The sequence below is a fragment of the Vigna angularis genome, chromosome 8 (genome assembly GCF_016808095.1).
Source record: "Vigna angularis cultivar LongXiaoDou No.4 chromosome 8, ASM1680809v1, whole genome shotgun sequence".
In the NCBI taxonomy this organism is placed as follows: domain Eukaryota; kingdom Viridiplantae; phylum Streptophyta; class Magnoliopsida; order Fabales; family Fabaceae; genus Vigna; species Vigna angularis.
The window spans coordinates 22045471-22054324 of record NC_068977.1 but is presented as its reverse complement, the minus strand read 5'-3'; the positions used below and the strand labels follow the sequence as shown (position 1 = coordinate 22054324).

General features: G+C 30.5%; 1 pseudogene; it reads right to left on the bottom strand.

Annotated features, from left to right (window-relative positions):
• Nucleotides 1-325: 325 nt before the first annotated feature.
• Nucleotides 326-4672, bottom strand: LOC108344938 (receptor-like protein EIX2; annotated as a pseudogene).
• Between the last annotated feature and the right edge of the window lie 4182 nt (nucleotides 4673-8854).

Here is an 8854-nt window from a genome sequence, read left to right as displayed (position 1 = left end):
GAACGGTCGTCCACACAGCGGTCGCCACGTGGTTTCCACTTCCGATTCCTGACTCAGCTCCACGTGCGTCCGCGAGCGTCTGTTAGTGGGTGTCAGACGCTGCTGTCGTCCATGTGCGTCGCTGAGGTGGCGCGCGCGGCGCTCGCCACGTGGACTCCACCAACGCTCGTCATTCATTTTTTTTTTAAAGAGGCCTTACAGATAACCACAACATGCACAGACAATATTGAAATTTTTATTTTAAAATTCCAATTTTGAATGTAAAATAACATCAACAATATATACAATCATATTTATATACAATCATATGAAAGAGTATTAAAGATGAGATTCAATGGATTCTGAATTACAAATTTTTGAGATATCCCATATTCTTACATATACAAATTAGGATATCTCGAATTCTTGGCTTAAAATTAAATTTATATTATAGATTATACAACCACACACTATCAAATCATTCCTTTATGAAACTTCAGCCTCCAAATCTCTCACTGCCAACAATCTGTAATGCTTTTATCTCGTAATGGAGTCTTGAACCAAATCATTGTTAACTGCAAATTTTGTGCTAAATTTTATATGACAAACGTTAGTAATGAAGGAAAAAAAATGGAAACCAAATATTAATGATAAACTAAATGAAATGAATTGCTATAAACTTGTGCTGAGATTCTTATGATGACAAACATTATTAGTAATGATGGAAAAATAATTTGGAGACCAAATTTTAGTGGTAAGCTAAATGGAAAAATATATATATTTAAACTCGTTACATTACTAAAAAAATAACATGTAAGCATTTTTAAAATGGCCTAAGCATAATTCATCTGAAAAATGAAAACTTCTCATAACAGAGCACACTATCAATAATTCCTTTACACCAACAAAAACAATTATTTCTGAAAAAACGGAACTACAATTATTAAAGCCATGAATAGGAGCGTAGGATATAATCGATGTTTAATAAAATTGATGAAAATCAGTATGTAGCTGAGAGAGACATACAATTAATTAAAGTACGTTTAGTGCTATATTTTAAGCAAGAATCAAATTCTAACACTTACATTCATGGCAAGCCTTGTACATTTCTTTTTAGAAAGGTAAGCTCGATTTCAATATAAAACCTACTTACTGATTTACTTATCTGAAGGAGAAATAAGTACTATAAAATTCAAAGAAAGAAGTCAATAGAGTTATATACCAGCTAGTTTTTGAGCTACCTTTTGTACTCTGTTAGTCTTTGATGGCGCTTTGCAAAGTTCACTTCAACCATTACAAATAAATAGTCTATTAGTCTGTTCAAGAATCTCAGATAAGTCATTCTCCATGGTTGCCAAAGTAGTAATGGACCTAATAAGCCCCAAAATCCTGTGAAGAATCCTATCCCCAAGCTCATGTATAATGGTTCATAGAAAACACAATATTCTCCATGGACTTCTGCTTTTTGAGGCTTTACTAATGTCTGATATCCTGCACAACTCTTGTTAAGTTGTTCACCACAAAGATCAGCATTTCCTTCAAAACAAGAGGCATCAAATGTATCCATGTGTCTTCCCAATGGGATTCTTCCAGAAAGATAATTGTGTGACAAGTCCAAGTTTTGTAGAAAATCCATTTGAGAAAGAGAAGAAGGAATTCTCCCATACAATTGATTTCTTGACAGGTCAAGGGATTCAAGTGAACTTAAATTTCCAATATCGGAAGGAATTTCTCCACTCAAATTGTTTCTTCATAAATTCAAAGAAACTAACCCGAGCGCGTATGTAATCTCTTTCGGAATTTCACCAATTAAATTATTACACGAGAGATCAATGCTCAGAAGAGTTAATTCCGGACGTCTGAAGTCCTGTTCCATACCTTTCCACATCCATGTTATATGAAATGAATAATAACTATGACTGATTAGATTATAAATTTCATAGTAAGTACTATTGTACCAATACACCCGACTTTCAGTTTCAACTCTGTTGATCATCTTTTCAGACAATGCAGTAAAATTCTTTAAGCAAGGTGGAATTTCTTCTGATAACTTATTCTTGGAAAGATCCAATAATTGAATACGCTTCAAATAACATAGATGAAGGGGAATCTTTCCAGAGAAGTGATTCCCTCGCATGATCAAGATTATCAATTGTTGCATGTTTTCTCCAACCCATGATGGTATTGGGCCGGCCAACATATTCTCACTCACATCCAACATAATTAAATTGTTACAGTTCTTCAAAGAGGAATGCAATTCACCCATTAAACTATTGTTTCTTAAAACCAAAGCTTCCAAGTTAACAAGGCTGCCCATAGAGATAGGAAGTTTCCCTGACAATTCATTGCTACTTAAATCAAGAAACAATAATCGATTTATTGATTTCCAACAATCTGGAAGTTTCCCCTTTATTTGATTATATGATAAATCTAAAGTGGCCAAGTTTGTAGCTGTGAAGTTTCCACATGAGAAATCTGAAAATTTATTTGTAGAGAGTAACAACTCGGAAGCTTGTAGCAAAAATAATGGAACTTTTCCCTGAAATTTATTTGAACTTAAAAGTATGTATGGTCTGAAAGGAAGCTTCAATTGCATATTAGGGATTGAACCAATGAGATTATTGTGAGCCATATTCAAAATGTATAGAATTTGCAACTTTTTCCAAAACCATGCTGGTACGAGATCATTTAGCCCATTATAAGATATATCTAGTTCGATTAAGGAATTTTGAGTTTGGATCCAACTAGGAAAACTCGGTCCTACCTTGCAAGATGCAAGAAACAAGAACGTTAATTGAAAAGGAGGAACCCAACTAGAGCGAAATTTTACAGATAATGAGTTACGTGACAAGCCTAAGAAAAATAATTTGGAAAAATTAGAAAGATGAGATTCAGTTACATCACCGTTTAAAGAATTCCCCTCCAACGATAAAATTTCCAATTCAGATAGCAGACTGATGCTCTCGGGTATCCTACCAGTAATTTGGTTATAAGATAAGTTCAATTCCCGAAATATGTGTCTGCTGCACCATGAAGAATTTTGAGTGAAGCTCGGAAATTCGCCATTTAACTTGTTATTTGAGAGGTATAATACTTGTAATCTGCACATGCTCCCAAAGAAAGAAGGAACCTTGCCCTGGAGTTTGTTATTATGGAGAAAAAGATATTCAATAGAGCTCATCACTTTCCCAAATTCATCTGGAATGGGACCTTCTAACAAGTTACCATTAACGTCAATGAAATGCAGATTGGTGGTGAAGTTAAACAGCCAGTAAAATATTGCAGATGATTTTAGCAAGTTATTGGAAAGATCAAGGAAGATAAGTGAGGAGAAAGAATTCATTGTAGAAGTAGATGAAAGAAGGAAATTTCCATCCATAAGACTGCAATTTTCAAGGTAAAGCTCTTGTAATTTGGAGCTGATATTGAAATTAGCTCGAAACATTGATGATGCAAGATTATTGTAAGAGAGATCGAGGATCTCAAGAGATGGAAAATTTGGACACAGAGAAGATGACAATGTTATATTATTGTGAGAAAGATAAAGCTCTTGAAGATGAAGGCTAAAGTTAAACAAGAATTGATGTATTGATGATGAGAACATATTAGAAGAGAGATCTATTATGGTAAGAGAGGTAGAATTATTTGAAGAGTGAGAATGGAACAAAAATTGAATATCACTATGCAAAAGATTACAATCAACTAGCCTCAACTCTGTTAAGTTTGGAATGATTTTACCGATAGTTTGTAGCCACTTGTGAGAAGATTTAAGACTGTGCAATGAACTCAGCTCAAGAATGGTTAAGGAATGGAGAGTAGACAGCCACTGCATCCTCAGCTTTTATCTCAAAATTGCCAACTAGTCGGAGAGTATGCAATAATGGAAGACTCCCTATGGGAAAAGGGATTGCTCCATAAAGGGATTTTGAAATATAATTTCGCCTTTTCCATCCATATGGAGGAGTATTTCTTCCTAGAGTGAGATGTTGTAGCTTTGTGAGATTTCCAATTTGAGATGGGATTTTTCCGGAAAGATAGAATAGACCAAGATCGAGATACTGTAAGTGTTTGATATTCCCTATCTCAATGGGAATTTTTCCCCAAAGAAAATTTTCCCCAAGATCTAGATAGCGTAGCAGTAAGAGATTTCCAAGGGTTGAAGGAATCCTGCCCGCAAAAAAAGAATGGAAGAGATCGAGATATCTTAAGTTGGTGATGGAGCCCATTAACTCTGGGATGTAACTCAGTGCAAAATAATTACGGCTGAGATCAAGATGTTGAATGTATGGCAAGTGAATCAATGAAGTGACATTGATTGCACCTCTCAAATATGGTGTATATGGGTAGTTTCCATGGAGATCCAGTAGTTGTACATGACCAGTATGACTATTGCATTGAATGCGTTTCCATTTACAGCAATCTGTATTATTGGTCCAAGTGGAGAGCATGCCAAAGTTATCTATGAGACCTTCTTTGAAGCTGAGGAGTGCTTGCCTCTCCCTCTCTATGCACTCACTTTCACTTGAGTTCTTCAATTTCACACTAAATCCTGAGGCAAGCAAAGAAAGCAGCAGAAGAACATAAAACGATTTCAGAAAATAAGCAGTCATGATGCTTTTCTGATATCAAATAATCTTAACAGAGAGACGAATAAATAAGAGTAGTATATTTCGAGAAAGAATTCATGATTCAGTTATTTTCTCTTTCTCCTAATATGTTTATTTTAGAATACTCCATGGCTTCATTTATATTCACAAAAGTTGATTTCATAAAATAAAAAAATAATAATAAATAAACATAAATGACATATTTTAAATATAATTGTTATTTTAGCATACAATGTAGACTACTTCCAACTTACATTGTTTGTTTATTTTGAATTAAAACTATATATACGCATTAATAAAATAAGTGTTTATTTTTGTGTAGAAAATTTTGGAATAAAAAAATATTTCTCACTAGTATTTGATTTACAATAACCAATCCAAAATTGTCATATATGTTTATTTACATATATATATATATATATATATATATATATATATATATATATATATATATATATATATATATATATAAAAACTTTAATTTCTTAGGTTACTTGAATTTAGATTTAACTTGTTTTTTTAGTTCTCTCTTTCTACTGTTTTCTTTTTTAATTTATATGATATTTTTATTTCTGTGAGAATTCCAGACTCTCAGAATTATGTAAATAATAATAATTTATTTATTTCACAGAAAATATATGAAATATTTATTTATTTATTGATAAATGAGAAAACCAATTTGTTTAAGACAACTAAGAATTAAATTAAATACGTCTATGCATATTACTTTGATGGACAACTAACAAATATATAAAACAAAAAAGAGCACATCATGTATTGATCAAATGATCGGACATGGATGTTGTTGTTTTCTCGTTTTTCTAACTTACTTTGGAAGGTAGAAAACTATGGACATGAATGAAAACTACACTAAATTCACATTATGTGTATATTATTTCATAGTCTGAGTTGAGTGGAATTAGAACTATGACCCGTATAAGAAAATAGTTAAATATATAGCAATTATACAGACAAAAAAGTAATTAGTATTTCTATTGAATAAATTAAATTTTATTTCATAGATTAAAAATTATTATTATATATAAAATAGTTTTTATAATTAATAAATTATTAAAATGGGTTTGTAAATTAAAATATAAAATAATATTTAACATTACTTATCGAAGTTTTAACTATTCCTTAAAGTTATTGTTGAATTTAAAAGTAAAGATTAATTTGAAATCAATTAATGATACACATTGATTTAGACTTAAATTCAAATGCTTACAAAATAAATAAAGTTAATTATGGAATATTTTGATTTGATTGTTTTTTAAAATTAATTATTTTTTAACTAAAAATTTACCTATAAAATAAATAAAAACTACATATAATAAAATTATAAAAAATATATATTTAATTTTATAATTATAATAATAAGATTAATAATAATTTTATTAGTTTTATTATTATAAAAAATAACACACATGCACTGGTAAAAATGTAATATATATTTTTTTGTTTTAAATTGTGGAATTTGGAAATTTTATGAATTGTTCATCCTTAACACTTAAATTGAAAAAAAAAACACAACTTTTATTTATTTTATTAGGGGTGTAATTCTGTTTCAAAAATTTTGGAGGTGCATCAAGAAAATATGGGACTACAGAAAACAATAGCTATTGCTCTTTCAGAACAATTTATGAGTTAGAAAAGGGGTCTTGCTCCCTCCACCACCACAAGTGCTTCTGCACCTATCCACTATTTTCTTTTATTCCAAAAATACTCTACACCTCCTCACTATTTTCTTTTATTCCAAAAATACCCTACACCTCATCACTATCCTGAACAATCTTTCTCTTTCTCTCTCTGCATTAATGGAGCATATTGCAAAATATAAATTACGAGGAAACTTCAATATTAGTGATTCTACCACTTCCATTTTATAAACTTAAAAGTTAGATGCAAATACAAAATAATAAACATAATAATATTAATAGTAAATAATATATTATTATTATTATATACTAACTTTATAATGACGAAATAACTAAATAAATTCCAAATTTTTAACAAATAACTTTTCTTTTATATTTTAAGTATTTAATAATATTTTTATATTATTTATCTAATAAATTAAATACTTTATTCAAGTTATTTGAGTCAAACATGTCGGTAAGTTAAAACATAATATAATGCTAAAAATTATAGATATTAAATGTAAAAAAAAAACACACATATATATAAACATTTTTCTAGAAACTTAGAACAAAATTTTACCATTTATTAAGTAATTTGAAGAAAAAAAATTGAATAGTGAAAATAAGATTGAATCAAACTTATTTAAGGGAAAGTGTAAATAAATTTTTGCAATATATCACAAGTTTAAATCTGAGCCATGTGAATGCTCCATTAATGTGGAGAGAGAAAGAAAAATACTGTTGAATATAATGGGGAGGTGTAGAGTATTTTTGGAATAAAAAAAAATAGTGGGAAAGTGTAAAGTATTTTTAGAATAAAAGAAAATACTGAGGAGGTGCAGGAGCACTTGGGGTGGTAGAAGGAGCAACACCTGTTAGAAAAGTTAAGCATCCTAGACATTTAGAAAAAATGAAAATGGTCCAAAGACCTGTTGATTGTCCTATTTGAATTGAATTTATGGGTTAGAAAATGATAGATGTTAGAAATTGGAAAAGAAGAAAATGAAACTGGTCCATATAGAGACATTAAGCCATTGATGTTTTAGAATCCATTTAACGAGTTAGAAAAAATAAGTATATGAAGACACTTGAAGGGAACAAAATGAAAATGGTCCAAAAACTTTAAACTATTGATTGTCATATTCAAAGACATTTTGAGTTATAAAATTAAGCATGAAAGTGGTCCAATTATCTTACGGTATTCATAGTCGTAATCAAATCCATTTATAAGTTAGAAAACTATGAATATAATTTCAGTCAAAACAATATTTTCCAAATTTTTGCAGACCACTGAAACAATGTCATTTATACGTTGCCAAATAGATGAAGAACGATATGACTCAATTTTTTGATATTTTGTCTTACAAAATCTAGCGAAGACCAAGGTCTAATGTTATAAACAAAGTCACATGCCAATATAAGAATTTTTCACTAACATTCACTATTGAATGAAATAAAAAATTACTAAGCTTCTCTACATGTAATATAAAATACAATCTAAGTCAATGTTTAAAGGATACATATTCAATTATATTCAATCTTTATGGTTAAATTAAAATTAAGGATTTAGGGATTGAAAACTTTAAACAAAAATTGGAAAAAAAAAATCAGATATTAAAAGCAAAATCAAGAAATAGAAAATAATCCAATCCACAATTTCAAACAATAAAACAATATGAAAATCATAGTTATTTATATATTCAATTTTAATTTGAACAATTCAATCAATTGACTACACCAATTATACATATTAAGTTTCAATATCATTCAATCCAATTTGTATTTAGTTATTAAATTAATATTCAAATGATTCCTGATTTAAATTTTAATTTCTCAAACAGAAATTGATATTACAAATAGGAAAATCAAAACTAGCACTAGTGCAAAAAAGACCTTCAACGTCACCCTTTAGACGTCTGACCCTCGAATATCTAACGTAAAAAATGACCGGTGGCATTTTTCGTAAATAAAACAACTATTTAGACGTCGGTTATGGAAGGGCTCAACGTCCAAAATACTCATATACGTCGGCTCCCCCGAATAGACGCCAAAACTAAACGAAAAAGTTAAAAAAAAAAATTATTCTATTTAGACGTCTATTATGGAGGGAACCGACTTGTGAAGCACTTTAGACGTTTGTTAATTGGGGGAACCGACGTCTAAACCCTAAATCCAGAAATTTAAAAAGTCACTTTTTGACTCCATTTAGACGTTTGATCTCGCCACTTCTACTTCTGAAGCACTTTAGACGTCTGTTAATTGGGGGAACCAACGTCTAAACCCTAAATCCAGAAATTTAAAAAGTCACTTTTTGACTCCATTTAGACATCTGATCCCGCCACTCCGACTTCTGAAGCACTTTAGACGTCTTTTAATTGGGGGAACCGACATCTAAACCCTAAATCCAGAAATTTAAAAACTCACTTTTTGACTCCATTTAGACGTCTGATCCCGCCACTCCAACTTTTGAAGCACTTTAGACGTCTGTTAATTGGGGGAACCGACGTCTAAACCCTAAATCCAGAAATTTAAAAAGTCACTTTTTGACTCCGTTTAGACGTCTGATCCCGTCATTTCGACTTCTAAAGCACTTTAGACGTCTGTTAATTGGGGGAACCAACGTCTAAA